The sequence below is a fragment of the Marmota flaviventris genome, chromosome 10, assembly GCF_047511675.1.
Source record: "Marmota flaviventris isolate mMarFla1 chromosome 10, mMarFla1.hap1, whole genome shotgun sequence".
Taxonomy (NCBI): Eukaryota; Metazoa; Chordata; class Mammalia; order Rodentia; family Sciuridae; genus Marmota; species Marmota flaviventris.
This window is the reverse complement of record NC_092507.1, coordinates 100,185,638-100,205,927: the sequence shown is the minus strand read 5'-3', so window position 1 is coordinate 100,205,927 and position 20,290 is coordinate 100,185,638. Positions and strand designations below refer to the sequence as shown.

The window sequence follows — 20,290 nt, the reverse complement described above, 5'->3', positions numbered from 1 at the left end:
CTCTGCAATTAGAAGTTAGTTCTCTCCAGTACTGAAACGAGTAGCATACAATATTTTGATTATCAGTAAAAGCTTATTTTCTATTTTAGGCTGTAAAATTATCCAATTGCTTGTCAACAATATTCCATCTCCTTTTTGGAAAATCTAATTTCTAAATTACTAATCATGTGTGGATTAAGTTTTACTACTACAAAAAAAATAATACAAATTCTTCAGCTTAATATTCCAATTTTCAAAAATTGGCAAGTTTATTAGTATATTTCTTTTACCAACTGCTTTCCTGCCATTGTAAAAGAACATTAATATCAGATTATATTTTAAGCCTAAAACTACTTCTAATACTAAATTTGAAATTCAGGTTTCAAATTGACTGTCACTGGTATACACATCTATACATGGAGAAAAGGTTCAATTTAAATGTGTTACAGGCTCACTGAATACTGTCACGTACTAGACCAAAGTTCTTCTTGTACTTTTCAGTAATAAACCTCAAGGATAACACTGATGGACCTACCAAAGAATTCAGGTACAATTGCATTCAATCTTATTCTTACTGGGATTTTTATTTGCACTCAAGAGAGCCAATGCTTTACTATGTTTTACACACAAAGACATACTTTACTTCTGTAAGTACTATGCCATTAGGAAGCTATGTACAAGGTATTCATGAAACAAAATGAATTCCTTAAAACCATCTATAAAATCCACTACCATACTAAATATTAAAAAACACAAACAAAAGTGAAGTCCACCCAAACTCTGAAGAGCTGGGCTATTTTTAGTTCCTTTCCCTCTATTACCTGACAACATAGCAGTAATCAATAGGGCCTCATTAGAACAGTTGTAGTCACAACTTGCAATAACCATTTTAGTGAGCTGTGGATCTAGATGAAACTCTGCCATCATGGATCCCAATTCGGTCAGATCTCCATCATCATTTAAAGCAGCCAGATAATTCAAAAGTTCTAAGGCTCTCATCAGAGTTTCAGGAGCTGGTGGATCCATAAAATTAAAATGCACCAAATCATCAATACCAAGTTTCTTCAATTGTAACACAATTGATCCTAAATTAGACCGCAATATCTCAGGATAGGTGTTATCCTGCATTTCTGTTTTATAGCTTTCTCTGTGTAAAGCCTGAAGCATTTCCTAGGTCTGGTATGTCCAGCTCGACCAGCTCTTTGTTGAGCTGAAGCCTTACTGATAGCTGTCACCAAAAGAGATTCAACTCTGATTCAAGGATTGTATACCTTCTGTTTTGCAAATCCAGGATCAATCACAAACACCAGACCATCTATTGCCAATGATGTCTCTGCAATGTTAGTTGACACAACTACCTTTCTTCCAATGGCTCCATTTTGTTTTTTTGGAGGTGGAGGTTCAAAAATGCATTGCTGCTGCTGGGGTGGAAGTGTAGAGTACAGTGGAATGATTTTAACGTCACTAACTTCAGGACCTAAATCATCAACCTCACGCTTTATTCTTTTACAGGCTTCATCAATTTCTTCTTGGCCAGTTAAAAAAAGTAGAAGATCTCCCTCCTCCTCTTCCCACATATGTATCTGGATCACTGTTCAGATTGCTGCTTCAAGATAATCTCTCTCTGGTTCTGGAGTATAAAAGATCTCAACAGGATGTGTGCTGCCAGGAACAGTTAGGAGAGGACAGTTATCAAAGTAAATCTGGAATTTTCCCGCATCTAGAGTAGCACTCATAACTATAACCTTTAAGTCTGATCTCTGTCTTACAACTTCTTTTAAAACACCCACGAGAATATCTGTAGCCAGTGTTCTTTCAGGAGCCTCATCAAGAATTATTACACCATAACATTCCGGGAAGGGATTGTTCATGGCTTCACCAAGTAACATCCCATCAGTCATATACTTAAGGATGGTTTTTGCACTACTGCAGTCTTCAAATCGAATGGAATAACCAACTTCCTGGCCCAACATCACATCCCTCTCATCAGCAACTCTCTGAGCCACGCTCATGGCAGCCACTCTCCTGGGTTGGGTACAGGCAACTCTTCTCTTGGGTCCTGGTAATGATGGCATATACTCCACACACCACTGTGGAATCTGTGTTGTCTTACCAGACCCAGTCTCGCCGACCAGCACAAATGACTGATATCTAACCAGGATATCTGTAAACCCATCCTTGTATTCCCAAACAGGGAGCTGAAGTCGTTTCTTCAGAATATCATAGTATCGAGTTGTATGGGGTAAATTGGTGAGTGGATTAATGCACTGTGGAAGTGATGTGTGTCCTGCAAGTCCAGTGTGTGTTGAATGAGCAGAATGTGTCCAATGGGCTGAATGAGCTGAATGGGAAGCTTTTAAGGGTGGTAATCCAGCACTGATGAGCATAGCATTGGTTGAAGCTCGCAATTTCTTCTCCTTTTCTTTCTCCCTCTCCCTCTCTTGATCTCCTCTATCACGTTCTCAGTCTCGATCTTTAGACTGATCTTGGGGATCCCGGTCTCCATCTCCTTCTTTCCCATGGGTCTCTGCATGCTTCTTGCCAGAGGGGTAATCCTCCCCCAGGTCCAACCAGTGCCTCTTGGACATCTTTGCACTCTTCCAGCAAGCGGTTTAGAAGGAAGAAAGGAGAAAAAAGCTGGTGGCTGTATGGGCACAGTGGAGGACAGCGACTGAACTCTTGGGGACCCCCACCCCTCCCACTACAACAGCCCACCTAATTATGCATTTTTTTTTGGTGGTTGTTGGGGGTTGATCTCAGGGCCTTACACATGATAAGCAAGTCAATCAGTTATTTAAAAGCTTTCCGTGAAGAAAGTGTAAAGACTTATCCCGGAATTCTTTCAAACATTTAAGGAAGAAATTACCCCAAGTTATACAAATTCTTTCAAAACAAAAAAAGGAAATACTTCCTAACTCTAAGTCTGTTCTTATCTTGATTAAAAGAAACTTCACAAAAATATCAAACATATAGAAAATAAATTAGCAATATATAACAGTGAGATTAATTCTCTATGGTGTACAAAAGTGTCTTAACATTTGGAATACCAATTGTATTTGTCACAATTTTTTAAGGAATAAAATATATCAATAGATCCAAGTTTTAAAAAGAATTGAGTAAAATTCAACAGCTAAACCTAACAAACAAACAAACAAACAACAACAACAACAACAAAAAGGACTTTCCTATTAGGAATACAGTCTAGCCTTCAGCAGGCTGCCTTATACTAAAATATTGAGTTTGGTCCCTGAGATCTGTAATCAACAAGGATGCCCCTAATTACTACTTCTATTCAACATTGTACAGAACTAGAAATTCTAGCCAAACAATAAGGCAAGGAAAAGAAGTGAAAGATGCAAAGATCTTTCTGTTTACAAATTTTATCTTTATAAAAAACCCAAAGGAATTTGTAAACTATTAGAATTAATAAATAATTTTGCAAAAAAAAGATTGCTTAAAATTCAGCATTCAAAAGTCCCTAATATTTATATTTTAACACCAATAAGAAAATGAAATTTGTGAAGTGATAATATTTAAAATAACATGAAAACATCAAATAGCTAGGAAATCCAAGCAGAGATGTGTAGAGAAGAGATTAAAAGATTCTACATTGAAGTATGACATATATTTCTGGTATAAAGAACTAAATAAGTGGAAGAGTATACCATTTTGAGGATAGGAAGATTCAGTATTATGAAGATACCATTTCTCTTCCAAATTTTGTGTACATTCAGCCCAGTCCTATTTATTCTTGTTAATGTTTTCAGAAGTTCTCTAAGATGCTTTGATATAGACTGTCTCAGGACAGAAGGACTGATGTTTTGACTCTCTCTTAGCGCTTAGTTAACTTGCCACAGGTTGTACAGCTAGTAGAAGATAGCACCTGAAGCATCTCTGTGTTATATGTTACTTACTGTATTCTTTCTTCCCTCTTATACTAGCCCTAGTCTTGCTGAGTACATTTCTTCCTCCTAGCATCTCTGTACTTGGTAAAAGTGCTATAGTATCTAACTCACCTGAAACCTAAATTCCAAGTCCCATTTTAAAAAAAATTTTAACATGCTCTATATTACAGAATTTGTATTCATCTAAATAAAATTCCCTTGAATTTATTTATTTATTTATTTTTTCATGTTAATGTTTAAAATAAAATTCCCTTGAATTTAAAGTTAGAAAAAAAATTTCCCCTACAACACTGAAATTTGTTGACTGCCATTTTGTCTCTTATCTTCTTTTTTAACTAGTGCTATTTGAGGTTCACTCTGGAAATGTGACCTAAGTATTTAAATGACTCTTAGTAGTTCTAGTTGGCCCCAGGAATGAAGACCCAATCTGGAGAAAGCCCTAAATTATTTGGGATTCTGTGAGATTTCAAGTAACAATGACAAACATTTTCTGGCACCAAGGAGCTGGACAGTTTGTCTTAGCTACAAATCTTTTGGGTATCCATTGAATAGTTCTTTTCCTTTCTCACCTCTCTTTTAAGCTAAGTTTGATGTTCAAGGGGGATTTTTAATTTTAATTTTATTATTATCATTATTATTGTTATAGTGCTGGGGATTAAACCCAGGGCCTCCAAAATGCTAGGCAACACTTGAGCTCTATCTCCAGTCCAAAGGCAGATTTTTGAAAAGAAAACTCAACCTTACTTGGGCTAAGCTATTATCTTATAAAATTCCTCATAAAATATGTTCAGTGCAATGCAAGCTTTTCCCAATTTTACCAGTATCCCTTGGAACCACACCAAAGATATATATTACAATTGAAATATAGCGCATAATAATAATTGAACATGGAATTTGAGAAGAATGTTGTAATGTATTTTGAGAAGAATGAAGATATACCTATTAGCCATGTGGGGAAACACTAAGGATTTGTTCAAGAAGTGTTGAAAAACTACAGGATTTTAGTGAACTATTATGAATATGGAATTGAGGACAGTGAACCTAGAGTTGGACAAGATTAAAAAAAAATAAGATCCATAATCTGGAAACCAGGTCATGTGATAAACAGGATGCCTCACCTAAGAGGAAATTTGAGGACATACAGTAGTCTCAAACATTGGAAGTGAAAAGGGGATTAAACTGTTTGCACTTTGGGGGACTTTAATTGAAAACACTCCTGAAAGCTTGGATGTGTTTCAGTGGTGGAGCACTTTCCTTGCTTGCTGAGGCCCTGGGTTTGAGCTCCAGTGCAAGAGACAAAGAAAGGAAGGAAGGAAATGAGGGAGGGAGGAGGGGAGGGAAGGAGGGAGGAGGGAAGAGAGAGAAAGGGAGAAAGAGAGAAAGGGAAGGAGGGAGGGAGAGAGGGAGGAAGAAAGGAAGGGAAGGAAGGGAGGGAAGGAAAAAGGTCAGGAAAAGAAAATTTTAATGAACACCAATTGAAATGTCTTCTGCTAACCTACATATTAATTATCCAATACAGGAACCAAAACCTTTGTATGACTATTTAAACTAATTAAAATCCTACAAAATTAAATTTCAGTTCCTCAGACACACACCACTTATTTCAAGAGCTCAGGAACCACATGGGCTGGTGGCTATCCTACCTGACAGTGCAGTGCAGATACCGTACATTTCTGTCATGGCAGAAAGGTCTATTGGACAGTGCTGATAAAGAGGATGCATCACATCAAGGTACTGGTACTGTGGATATGTTAAAGAATATTCAATAAAATTAAATACCATTCATGTTAAAAAAAAACACTTAGCAAATTGTGACCTACAAGAAGACATCCTGAAACCAAAAGAGGATCTTTTTACCAAGCCAGTCAAATTGGCAGCATCCCATTCATGATGTTGGCAAAACAGCATCATTTGGAAAATAGCCTCTTTGCTGTATATATACAAAAAAGCATCCTAATGACTTTAAAAGTCCCAACTCTTGTGTACAAATCTGGGTTGATTATCAATCAAATGTTACAAATAGAAAACCACCCAGGAAAACTAGTTCATCAAATGCATACTGGCACAGCACTAAAATAACAGATTGGAAATTCTTCCATGAAACAAAGCCAAGCGAGAGGTGTGTTAAAACAGTGAAAGTTTTTTGTTGACTAACTGCTCAACAGGGATCAAACTAGACTTCTGAAACTCATGAGGAATTTTCTAATTTTTTTTACTGTGGTCTGCCTTTAGCTCGTTATGCACGTATGTGAATATACTTTTTAAATTTAACTACATTTTGTTAACTTTTTTTCTAATGTATTTTTGCTGCAAGAGTTCATAACACTGATTAAAAAAACTATTTGTTGCTACTGCAGTTCTAGATACTAGTAGAGCTAAATTCCAATTGATACATGAAAATAGGGCCCTGTATGATAACTTTGATCTGCAATCTGGTATCAATAATTATAAGGTGTAAAAAACACTGCACTGAAATTTAGTAATTCCTATTTATTCCATGCTGGGCATTATGCAAAGTGCTTAATTCCATTTATCTTATTTACTTCTGTAACAACTATGTGTTATGAAATAGGTAGTATTAATCCCATAGCCTAACAGGCTGATCTTAGTTTAATAATGTGCTCCAAATTGCACTCCCAATGAGTCATTCAGTCAGAATTTGAACCCAGCTAGCTTCCATTTATTTTACTCTCCTAAGATCTAGAGCTCCTAATGAGGAATATTTTAAAAAGATAAGTTAAATTTTTAAATTTTGATTGCTTATTACATGAGCACTGCCTGGGAACCACGGAACAGAGGCCAGCAACCCAGGTGAAGAAGGAGGTCAGAGGAGAGGATGAACCTGCAAGTGATGCTGGTGTGCACCTGTCTGCAAACCACTGCCCAAGGATGTGGGAGAAGGACCAGGTGGCAGGGACGAGGATTGTGGGCTGTGAACATGGCCATTGGCAAAAGTATCAGAGTTCCACTATCCCAAGATATACAGTACACAATAAGAAATATTGATCTTAACAAAGTGATGGTGAAGTGTACTGAGAATTTATTAGGTCAGGTACTGTTCTAAGCACATTTCATCTCACTCAACAAACTCAAAGGAACTGCTTGTTGATATACAAGGTTATGCATCTATGACCTCAAACTTTGCTATTTAATTAAATGCCATTCAAGTTTGGTTTGTAAAAAAAAATTGACACATACCAGGTACAGTGACACTCATTTGTAATCTCAGTGAAGTAGGGGAATCTCAAGTTCAAGGGCAGCATGGGAAATTTAGGGAGAACTCAAAATACAAAGGTCTGGGGATGTAGCTCTGTGGTAAAGCACCCCTGGGTTCAGTTTCTAGTACCAAAAAAAAAAAAAAAAAAAAAAAAAAAAAAAAAAGAAAGGAAGAAAGTGACTTGTCTTTTTTGTCAGGAAACATTAAGTTCTTGCCCTTGAACCAAGGTCCTCTTGAAAAAAATAATTCAGTAGATGTCCAGATCTTGCTCAGTTTCAAATTCTTGAACTGCTTTCTGAATGCAGAAAATAGTGCAGCCCAAACAGGCCATAATGTTCTCTAAGCCTTCTGAGCTCATTATGCACATCACTACATTTTGTGTTTTGGAACTTATAAAGACAGTGTGATGATTTAAAGTTCCATTGATTTTTCATTCTCATAATGAAAAAGCAGTCACTTTTAGTTCATCTTCCAAAAAAATAGAGTTGTCAAACTGATAGAATTAGCCAGAAAGTGCTTCATTTTCTAGACTGGAACTAAGTGCTTAAGTATAGAATTATTATTTCTAACCACAATGGTTAAAACAAAATCTTAAATATATAAATTATATGGTTGTAAAAAAGAGCTTGACTTAAAAAAAAAAACCAGTTGTCCTCTGTTAAGCATAGCTTTTATTTTACAAATGACACTTGACAGCTTCATTTTCTAATATTTTCCATATCAGCCAAAGGTTGCCAACTACATTTACACATTCTTGTACTAAGATTTTTGTTTTTGCCAGTTTTTACCAGTGATCATCATCAGGATGCACTTAAAGTTCTTTCTGAATATTATGGTTTAGTTACATTTCATTATTTAGCTTTTTAAATATATCCATAGACTTTCATGACATGGGTTTCAACAAGAAAATTATACATTTCTAATAAAATTCAATGCTGAAAATTTGAACATTTTATGTAATGGTGAAAGAAGTTCAGAATGGTGTTGAAAATTTTAAAAAAATTAAAGTATGTGAAACAGAGCAGAAATATTTGGAGAGTAATGAACTATTACTGGTTTTAAAACAAGTAACATGACTTCTTTAAACCTCACAAATCAAAGACCAGATTAATTGTATTTCTTTGTTGAGAGCCACAGACAAGTCAAGATGGCGCCTGGCACTTTGTCAAGAGGAGTGGTTTGAGAAGTAACGCCAGCGAGTCATTAAGATAATGGAGATTCCTTAATGACTGACTGCTGTGTCTAGATTACATCAATTAAGTTAAGCTGTGTGTAATCATTAAGATGATGAGGATTCCTTATTGGTTGACTGCTGTGTCTAGTTTATGTTAATTAAGAACAAGCGGTGTGTTCAGTTATGTATATATACTTCTCCGTCCTGTAATAAAGAGGCTCCCGCTCCTGCTGTATCAACCTTCACAAGTTGCTAGTCACCGCCTGGTTATTTTGCCCAGCCAGACTGTGGTATTTCTTTTGTTGTAAAAAGGATGATTTATAAAACTGTTAACTTTTAAAATTGTGGAGATATATATATATATATATATATATATATATATATATATATATATATATATATATATATTTAACAGATAAAGCTTGTTTTTATTTCAAGGAGTATCTATGTAACCATCAAGGCCACTATGTACAAACACAAGAGGGGAGCTTTATTTTTTGGTCTCTTCCTCCTTGGACAGAGTCTTGATGATGTCCTCCTCCTTGGCCTGGAGCGCTCCTCCTACCACTTGTGTGCCTCCTTAGTCTTTTTTTTTTTCAGAGTAGAAATTAGAAGTTTATTAAAGGACAGCAGAAAAGACTTCTCCCGGAGGAAGAAGGGGACCCAAGAGGTGGAATCCGTGGAAGTGCAGTTGTTTCCCCTTTTTATAGTTTTGGTGATGGAATGTAAGTTGGAAGGCCCGAGGGGTGGGACACAGGTGGGCCAAAGAAGTAGTCTGAGCAGGAAGGACTTCATTAACACTTCTTTGGGATGGACTTCGGCCTAGGGCCTTTTCAGGACTTCATTAACATTCCATGAGTTGTCCTGCGTTTCCTGGAATCATTCTCAGCATGGCCTTCCATTTTAGATTTCACTCGGTATTAGACCCGATTTATCTAACTACACTGACTACCTAACTTTAAATCTGGCTTCATTCCCCCCTCTAATTTGGGAACTCCTTACTGCTGTAAGGAAGGGGGGTGAAGAAGATCTTTCTGGCTTCTTCAGGCTGAAAAGGGACGATGTGGGGCAAGCAGTTTGGAGTCCCCCTTTAAAAATCGGGTCTATCGGGTGATCCATGATAGAAGTCTGATTGAGAAGTAATAGGCTGGAGGGCCATTTGAGTGATGGATGGTCTATAAGAGAAACAAGAATTCATTAGTACTGGAACCATATTTATGCAGCAATAAATGCCATAGCACAGGAATATGCCAATGAGTATGATGGCAAAGACAAAGACTAACTATGTTTTCCACCAGGAAGTACCAAGAATCAGGAGCTAAGACATTGTTTCCATGACAAAGTTGCTGAGGACATGGCTTCTATCTGAGCATGTAAATCTTTAAGGATATTTGTCACATTGCCAGAAATGTCAGGGATGTAAACACAACATTTAACTTTTAGGGTTACAGATGTCCTTTTCCTTAAGATACAGTTTAATAATTTAATGTCATCTGATCTTGCAAAATCCTTTTACTAGTATGACCTCTGTGTCTAATAGAGAAATCTTTGATTCTGTTACTTAGGACTGGATAACCATACTAGCAAACATTAAGCCTACCTGTGTTGGTTAGAAATAAAGGCCTTAAACTAAAAACTACTCTGGCAGTTCCTTTTGATAGTTATCAGGCATTCCTGTCTGAGAATCTCTTTTGCAGCCTCCAGTTTACTATTATTATCATTTAAAATGTCCAGGAATAGCTGTGTTTTGGCTTTGACTGTCTTTGCTAAGTGTTTAAGATGAAGCAAGTCAAACTGACTTTTGTTTCCATCTATTGTTAACAGTCAGCTGAGTTTCCCTGGGAGTCCTCGGGGAACTTCACAGCAGCTTCTCAGTTCCACTAGTGCTATTTGCGCTAGGATGGGTCCAGGCCTTGCTTGACCATGTGGCTTCCCTTGGAAGCATCAGGGATGTCTCCCTTTTCTGATGACCCTCCTCTTCACAGCAAATGCACTGATTGGCTTTCTGTCCTCCACTGGTCTCATTAATCTCCCTGATCGGGAGGTTATGTGGCCCAGAGTTGCAAAGCTCTTTGGAGAAGTCCCCTATTCCCTGATTCAGACTGACTCAGAGGGCAAGAGCCAAATATTGGTTTTCTTGGCTCTTTTAATTTAACTAATTTTAAAACTTAATCTTAAACATCCAGCAAATAAGTTTCAACAGCCTTATATTAAGAGTACTGGGCTTTAATGTCTATCTCTCTCTCCTGTAGGTGATAACTCCTTATCTTAAATTAACCCAGGTTGTGTGTTCTTAAATCAGTACCTCTGTAAAACATTAACAGGCAATCTTAAATCATTTATAAGAAAACTACAAAATTAAATTATCAAGAGTAAAAACATATTTAGTTCATGTAATAGCTACCTTGAATTTTGGCAGAGTTATACATTATAATCCCTTGTTTGAGATCCTAGTAATCGTGACAAAAACCAACTTTTGGACACAACTTTAAATGTACTGAAATCTGGCCTACTTCTTTCATAGTCACTTTCACATGTAGTGAGATGGGACATAGAGCCTTATCTCAGGTAAGGCGGGGCTCTTCATGAATCTTAAATACTATAGCTCTGAAGCTGATCTTTGCTTTTTAGACACCATTTTATAAAGCCTACATAAATTGTTGTTCAAGTTCACATGAATATTAGCTAACACAATATAATATCACACCTAAAACATGAATTAAAGAAAAGCTGAAAGCTTTTAACCTTTTGTAGAAAAGTAGTAATGTACTTTTGTGTTTTGCAATAAAACCTTCACACAGATTAGGCTCTCATTAACTTAAAAATACATTTAAATTGTATCTCAGTGTAAAAAGTAACATAGAACTTTACATATCTTATTGATAACAAGTCCAGTTATAGAACACAAATGATATAAATAAATCTCCAACATGTTTTTCTTTTTAAGCCTAAAATTACCATACAACTTTAGAACACCAGCTTGATATAATGCTCTTTTGAAGCTTCTACCTTACAGACTTGTATACCTGGAAGATATGAACACATTAATAGCACCAATTACATTGATGTTTTTATATTAACCAAGTTTAGCTTTTAAAGAAATAACATAGCACAATTCTATAAAACAACAGCACTTGTTTAACCAGCTGTTTAATTTCTTTAAGATTACTTGCTCAAAAACTTACACTTATAAGCAACTTACACAGACCTTCTTTATATCATTTACTTAAACCCTCTTAATTACTTAATCATATAGACTCTTATCCAGAAACACATTTTCCCTCTATTAAATCCATACCTAGAACCTTCTAGTTTTTCTTTTTCATCTGTTAACCTCCTTCTGTTCACATTTTGAAACAATACTTGTAAATTTTATAGACATCTTTTTTTTTCATCTATTTACCAAATTTAAATTGAGCCATTTGAATCACGTGAATCAAAGAGTTTTGGATCCATTTTTAAAAATTTTTTATGAGCGCTCCTCATATATGTATCAATTGTCATATCACTGCATGATATACGGACATACACACATACAGACATACCGACATTCAACACATAACACAAGTGTAACACAACACAATAGTAAAGGCCTTATAGCTTTTTCAGGTGAAATCTCATTGCAATGTTTAAAAAAAAACTCCAGTTGATCAAAAATAGAACTTTTCAGAAAAACATTAACTTGTCTGTAGGATCAAAATCATGAGCTCAAAAAAAAAAAAAAATACAGAATCTAAGAAAAAAGCAAAAGTCCTAGAAAAAAATTGACCAGCCAGTAATTAGTAAATGCCATACAATTTACTCTTTGGTTTAATCTAGTTTGAGTTCCCATAAAAAGACACTTTTACTCTTTTTTTTTTCTTGGGCCTCAGATCTGTCTCCTACCGAGTGCTCCAGGCTTCTTCTATTTGCATATCAACTTAAGTCCTGGCTGAGGTCTGGAAGGAACTGGGAAAACTGGAATTCTGAGCAGAAACCTCATGCCTAAGGCATTTTAACCATAAGTCACAATTTTCAGGTTTGGATGTTGAAAATTATGATACAAGTTTAAGATACAATTTATAAAATTTCATACCTTTACATTTCCCTACACTAGAAAAACTTGCTCACACAAAACTGAAAATAGGATCTCTACCATCAGAAGAAATTTCTTTAGGATCATTAAGTCACTTCCTTTGTTCTGAAGTTTCTAAAGTAGTATTAAGTTACATTAAATCACCTGAAAAAAAATCTTAAAAGAGAACCACACACTACCATGTATATCCAAAATTAAGCTTTAAAAATTTAAGACTGTTGCTATTCAATGTTATTTCAATAAGCCAGACCAACGTTCCAATTCAACATTTTTTCCTAAATCTTACACACTGAGGGGAACAGATACCATATAATTTACTATCCTTGCCCAAATTAATGCACTGGTACACCTAGTGAAATCTTCTCAGGCTACCCAGTTCAAAATAAAACTAAATGATTGGGAGTTACTTGCCAACTTGGAAGTAGAGTTCTTTTAATTTTCTATCCTAAGTATTTAAGTTCTCCGGCATGAATTATCTGAAATCACAAACTAAACAATTACCTAACCCCAACTTTTAACTGCAAGATTATGCAATGCTTCAAACTCATTTAGATACCAGATGTTACAATGAAACATCATCTTTTAGACACACATTTAGCCTAGATTATCCCCAAGAAACAATCTATAATAACCTTTAAAACAGACCAGATAAGAAAAAAAAATCTCTCCAGGTTTTGAACTTCCATTTAATTATGACTCTTATCAGTGGCACCATAGATTTCCCCATGAGTGGACCAGATGTTTTCACATAGGGGCAACTATAGGTGTAAAATCAAGGGTCTCAGTGTGATGACTTTACTGCATTCAGTGTCCCTTCTTTTTAAGTAGACAGAGATGGAGCAATCCTTACAGTGCAGGGAAGGAATGAGGAATTTCCCCAAAGCAAAAATGTCTTTGGCAGCTGCTGGGAGTCCCTCAGTCTCCCCTTTTACTTACAGGATTAGCTCCTTTGGTAGATCGATTCCAGGCAATCTGGCATATCTCCTAACTTTCCAGTAGAGTCAGTTTTATGTACTTTGATCCACCCAAATTTTCCTGTAGAGGTAATATATTTGGTTTGCCTGTTGGGGAAGACGCAGGGAGGCCAGCAGATGGAGATTTTGTGGGTCCTCCTGATTCTTTTCCATCATAGGTAAGTCTACTTTACATTGTTGGCATAATTTAGGATTTTCCCTTAGAGCAAAGAAAATCTGAACATACAGCACTTCATACCATTTCCTTTTTTGTAAATTTTATCAAACTGTAAAATTGTATTAAAATTGATATTTCCCTCTGGTGGCTGGGTTTCTCCATCAGAGAGTTGTATTGAGGCCAGGCCAAGAAAATGAGGCGCTTTTTCTTGAGCGTCTGAGGGTCAAATCTATCCCAATTTTTCAATACACAGGCTAGTGGTGCACCTGGCGTATTGGAGAGAGAGAAGCTCCCATCTGAGTGATAAGAAAACAGGACTCCGGCGCCCACGCCGCACCAGAGAAAACTGTTCTCATTAGGGATGTCTCCCTAAGCTTGAGCTTCCTAAACGGTCCAGAAAACCCATCTCTCACCTTGCTTTGCCAAGGGGCTTTTGGTCCCCTTTAGCAAAGTGCTAGGGTCTCAGTTTGCCCTGTGCCAGAGACCCTGGGAGGATTCAGACTTAAGGGCATTACTGCTTATCCTCCTGGCCACTAAAAACCCATTGCAAAAGAGAAACATGCGCTCTTTTGTTGCCTTTGCTCTGTAGACTAAAGGAGCTGCCTAAGTGTTAAGGGATATCTACTGGTTGTAAGGTAGCAGATTACCAGAGGAGTTGATTCTAAAAATGCCTCTCTAGTAGCTTAAAGAGAACACAGCTCATTTTAAACATTGGGGAGGTAAAACAGACTAGTGAAAGTTACCTATGCATCTTAGGGAACCTGGGCAGATTTTGCTAAGTATCCCATGCCTTTCTCTCAGTCCTACAACCTGAATTGCTAACATTTCTGACCTGCGAAGGAAGGGGAGCATCCAGGAGGGAATGGATGCGGGGTTGGGAGTGTTGCATAGCCCATATGGAGGCAAATGTGATTGGGGCTTTCCCTCAGTGCCATTCATCTACAGATCACCCTAGATACCCCTGAGGGCCGTCGGGAGGGGGCTCAAGAGAAAGGAACCTTAGGAATCATCTGAGTGTAGCCCAGACCGGAATTCCGCAGTTGTTCTAAACTCCTTCCTCCACCTCCACGCATCTGAGGCAGATCAGGATTCGGGACACTGTGTACTCACGCCAATTGCTCTCCGGGCCCAGACAGAAAAGTTGGAAGCGGCTTTGGCAGAACCCAACATGCCTGCTCTGTATTGAACAGGTGATTGAGAGCTGCCTAGGCCGGGAAACCTCTCACCCGAGTCTTGAAGAGTGGTGGCTGCACTAATTGCGTTTAAGTAGCCGTCGGGTGCCCACCTTACCCTCCAGAAAGAAAGAGAGAGAAAGATGCACCTCAAACAGACATGGGGTGCATGCACTTACCTTGGTGTAGAATCTCGGTCTGGGACCTCCAATATGTTACTGCTGTTGACCGGTGACGAGTCCTTGCTTCCCCAATGTTGAAGAATAACACCAAAGAAGCATGCTGAGGCAAGGTCAGAGTAGAAATTAGAAGTTTATTAAAGGACAGCAGAAAAGACTTCTCCCGGAGGAAGAAGGGGACCCAAGAGGTAGAATCCCCCTCCTTAGTCTTATACCTGCAGATCTCAGCCTGGTCAGTCAAGAAGCTTCTTGTTGGCCTTATCTGCCTTCAGCTTGGGGATATGTTTCATGAGGATCCATTTGTTTTTGAACACATTGCCCTTTACCTTCAGATAGAGGCTGTGATACATGTGGTGGTCAATCTTAGATTCACGGTATCTCTGAGCACCCTACACAGAATCCACATCCTCTGCACCCAGGTGAGGTTCTCCTGCATTGGAGCATTAGCTGTAATCTTCTGCTTACCTATGCCCACATGCCTGTGTCTCTGGGGAGCCAAGGTATTTTTCTGGCATGGAGCCCCAGAATGGACAGTCACTGGTTTTGTGGATGATCAACCATCTTTGATCAGCTTCCAGATCTGCTGATGAGTTGGCATTGGAGATTTCATCGTCTCATTGGGATCCAACCAGACCTTCTTTTTGCCAGGATAGGGGAAACTGGAGGCACCTCTTCTGAAGCCTGAGCATCCTCCTGGCTGTGGCTGTAGCTGTGAAAGGAAAGAGCCCAATATAGTTTGAAGCTTTTCATAATATATATAAGATTTAAACATTAAATACTTGTAACATGTTACATATATATAATGTACCCATATATTCACACAATTGTCTTCTTTGTTGACAGTGCACAAATTGTTACATAGTACAGAGATCACATTTACTTAAGCTTGTTTCTGAAGCATTCAGTGATTCATGTTAGTTTTTCATCTTTCACATTTGACCAAAACATCCTGAATGCAATGCATGACACACACTCTCCCTCCCTGTCTCTCTCTCTCCCTCTCTCTCTGTCTCCATATCTATATCTATATCTATTTATCTATCTTTCATCTATCTATCTATCTATCTATCTCAAAACACTCAGGCTATATCTGGCCTGCCACTTTTTTTTTTCCCAGTAGGGGATACTGGGGATAAACTTAGGGGCACTGGGCCACTGAGCCACATCCCCAGCCCCATTTTGTATTTTATTTAGAGACAGTGTCTGTTGCTTAGCACCTTGCTTTTGCTGAAGCTGGCTTTGAGGATCATGAAATCTTCCTGCCTTAGCATCACAAGCCAGTATAAATAAGATTGTATTGTAACAAAATCACACTCATTTATTTTATAAGTTGTCTGTAATTGCTTTCCTCTACAATACCAGAGTTGAGTAGTTGGAACACACATCTACCAGCCTGCAAAGCCTAAAGGATTTACTATCTTGTTACAAAAAAAAAAGGGTGCTGACCCATGGGCTTGATGAATGTGTCATATTGTGAGCTAAATATTTCACTTGCTATTCCAATAAATATCCTTTTTATATTCAGGAAATTTCCTCTTGTGGGTTTTGACTAATGTGTTTAAAATAGAATACAATATGAACAAAAAAGCCTAAATGTCTATATTAGTATATGCATATTATATTCACTAGTAACGAATATTGCTTTGCATGACCATTTTATAGCTGATTATACACACACACACATACACACACACACATATACATATGTGTGTGTGTGTGTGTGTGTGTAATTTTTGTAAACAAACTATTTTAAAGACTCATGACTCCTCTGAATTTGTGGGCACTTAGACTTTATTCAAGTCCAAGAGCCATACACTTTTCAACATTCTGAATCACACCTCCCTTGGCTTTGAGCTAAAATGTATTTTATAGGAAGTTGTATTATAGTTCTTAACATCATTAAAAACTACAGGGATATAAATAGCTCTTTTTTTTTTTTTGTCCAAAGGACTTGGGTTTCCCCCACCAGCCCCATTGCGTGAAATGTAAAAGAATCATATTACTTATAGAAACTAAAGAAAAAATAATGGTAGCTGACATTTATCGCGTTTCCATGGTACTTCCATGTACATTTTCTCATTTCATCCACACAAGAACCTTAAGAAGGAGAGTGGTGTATTATCGCTGCTTTACAAATGTGAAAATGAAGGCTTAATCACTATACTGGCCCAAGATCACACAACCCATAACTGACAGAGCTGGAGCTCACACGTAGAGTTGTTAGATTATCAAGGCAAGGCTCTTAACCACTATCGCTCAATAATAGGAGTGAGTATTTATACACTGTGAAATACCCTCACATAAGGTGACAGATGTTAATTATCTTGATTTAATTATTTGCAAATCATTAACATCACTTTATACCCAAACATAGATATAATTATAAATTTAATTTAGGCATAATTTTATCATAACAGTTTCTAAATAAAAAATACTTTCACCTGCCTTTAAACATGGTAAGATAACCAGGCTAGAGAATATTATGGAGTTTCCTGGTAAACTGATATCTTTGTATCCTTCACTGCCAGACCTCAGTGGGAATGTCGTTTTTTGTTGCCATTCCTCTTGTTGCCTATCTCTCTTCTCCATTCCCCACACACCTGTACACTCTGGAGTGAGTTGAGAAATCATGCCTTTGTGGGGTCTCTGGCATCTCACCCTATTTATAATCCTCAGCCTTATAATACATGTCTCAGTTTTTGAGTCTAGTAAAGAAGAAAAGGAGCTGCTGTCTCTCCTGTGCAAATCACTGCTCTGGAAGGTGACCTACTGCAAATGGCAGTGAGAGCTGACCCACGGGAAGGGGCAACAGGGTTGAGTTTCCCTGGGCCCCTGACCCTCCAAAATCTTCCTGGCTGGTACACTGAGTGTAGTGGGTAATAAGAGACTCTGAGGGTTGAGATCTCCTCTAGTCATCTGGCTTTGTCACTTAAATACTCAGTTACAAATATGTAAGGACATTTGAAAATGCTTCTTACAGGGCATATATCTCAAAATTTACAAATACAGAGATAGATGAGGTGTGTTTCCTGTGATGATCATTCAGTCTAGACATTGGTTTGTTCATTTATTTACTTGAGAAAAGGTACTGCAGTATTTTTTAGGCCCAGCCAGGCTTGTGCTGCTTATATTTGTCAGTTCTGCAGTTTATTCCAGGAATGCCTGGGTGGTCCTGTTACATAAAACCTAATAGTGTCACTTCATCTGGGGACTGAGAGGGATGGCAACCTGCATCATTCTCAATGGGTAAACAACACGGTGGTGCTCTGATGTAGATCGACACGACAAGAATGTGGCTGTAGCTGCTGTTTACTATTTGACTCTGCACTAGAAATAGCACCTGACATAGTGAAACAAGAGAAAGATGTGCAAGGCCTTGGGTTTGATCCCTTGCACCAAAAAATTAAAATCTAAAAAATTTTTTAAAAATCAAAAATAGACCAGAAAGGATGTAGAGGTAAAGACCTTGGAAAGAAGAGATCAAATAAATGATCACTGTGAAATATAATTGTAAATATAAACACCCAAACTACAAACAATAAGAGAATGTGGTAAGCTGCTGGCAAATACCAAAATGATCCTAAGTTAACAGGCAGCACCTAAGAGCTGCCTTGAATCATTGTCACTGGGCCACCTGTTGAGAATTGTCTCAGGTGAAGGCTAACCCCAGGATCCTTTAGACCATCTGATATTAAAATATGTTTATCCTCCCAGCTCTGAAAATTCTCTTCCAGACCATGTCCTTAAATTACCCAGATGAATCTTCCTGAACTGATACAAAGAATATAGGAAGCTGATTAAGTACTTTCTTAAGCAGCCAATTTAAAACAAAACCAAACAAAAAACCCAAATCCCTCAGCAAAGTTTTTGGCATTTATCATCTGAGGACCACCAGCTGCACTCAGTTTGTCCCCTATGCTGAAATAGAGGTGATCCTGGGACTTTTCAACCAAGGTGAATCAGGGTTTCTGAGCATGATCAAAAGAAAAAAGAAAAAAAGCAATTTCCAGAGAAAGTGTGTCGCAGCCTTTTCAATAATCACTGTCCCTCTGTCTCCTACAGTAATGCTTGAAATCAGATGGTGCTGACCTAGTGAGAGGCCAGGATTAAAGAAATGTGCTTAGAATTGTATTGAGTCCACCAGAGCTACTACTAAGAGAAATGCGTTTCACAGAGTGCCCTTCAGAGAACCTCTCCTTACCAGACTACAAATCTTAGACTTATTTTCACTTGATATGTGACCACCTGGAATTTGTTTAAATGTGGCTGTGAATATATGCTCATACATGTTCAGAGCATATTACTTACACTTCCATTTTTCCTGTACAACATATGCAGTCTTATGTAGGACTTTGTTATTCATAACTCTGGGATAAGAATGAAATGTTGTATAGCTTTAAAATAAATTGTATACATTCTAGATAATTTCTATATGTATATTCTATCTGGTTTTAACTACATCACAATAATGAAAGAGTTCAAACCTTACCTTTCAAATTAGAACTAGCTGATGCCCTTATTTACAATTTTAAAAAATGAACAGCAGAATCTATTCTCCTATGCTTTTTCTCATCTCTGACAATTTATGTTTATTTTTTCATCTATGCATTTGTTTCTCATGCCATACTTGATATTATCTATGGCTATTGTGTTTGGTCTAGAACTTTTTCTTACTGCATGTCCTCATGCAGATGTGTTTGCATTAAGATTATCTCTATGAGTCTGAAACTCTGAGGTGGAGGATTCTATAGGATGGAACTCAGTTGTTTTTCAACTTGACTCTCATTCGGAATGTTAGGTGCAGGACAGGCTGAGTAAGCTGTCTGCAGGGCATGCCAAACAAAGTTAGCTGCAGGGTGACCTGGCCACTCCAACCCTCTGTCTGGTTCTTTATCACCTGTTTGCTTCAAGCCCAAACGCCCAAGCCCCCGCTCAAGGCTGAGCGCTTTGCCTCCCCTGCTTAAGGCTGAACACTCAGCCTGCCGCTCAAGGCCCAGCACTTAACCCCCTTGTGTGCCAACAAGGCAGCTTGCAAACCCAGATACCCTGTTAGATTTGGGCTATAAAAACTCCCTCCTGCTGGGCCTCTCTCTCTTGCTCTCTCTGTCTCTCTTGCTCTCTCTCTTGCGCGCTCTCTCTCTCTCTTTTCTCCTTTGTTGCACTGCTGCAATAAAGCTCTCTTGGTCGCTCTGAGTGTTGTGGTCACTTTTCTTTCACGGAACACCTGAGTTATTTTAAAAATTCAGCCTGGGTGCTAATCCCAAGACTCTAACTCAGTAAGTGTGGGGTGAGGCCCATAATCCCCTGGGTGTTGTAGGGAGCTTGTATACTAAGTTAGCCAGGGTAGAGGGGACTGGAGGTGTGAATCCCCTCTACCCTGGCTGTGGTGGTATATGGGGAGAGAGGGGAGTAAGGGGAATGGGTGGCACAGGGAGAGGAGGGCTCATGGCCCAGGTTC

The 20,290-nt window shown here is 38.0% G+C and overlaps 2 pseudogenes; both read right to left on the bottom strand.

The window, feature by feature from the left end:
- Positions 1-633: 633 nt before the first annotated feature.
- LOC114080417 (ATP-dependent RNA helicase DHX15 pseudogene) lies at positions 634-2,567 on the bottom strand (annotated as a pseudogene).
- A 6,173-nt stretch (positions 2,568-8,740) lies between these two features.
- On the bottom strand, positions 8,741-15,521 carry LOC114080456 (large ribosomal subunit protein eL19-like; annotated as a pseudogene).
- Between the last annotated feature and the right edge of the window lie 4,769 nt (positions 15,522-20,290).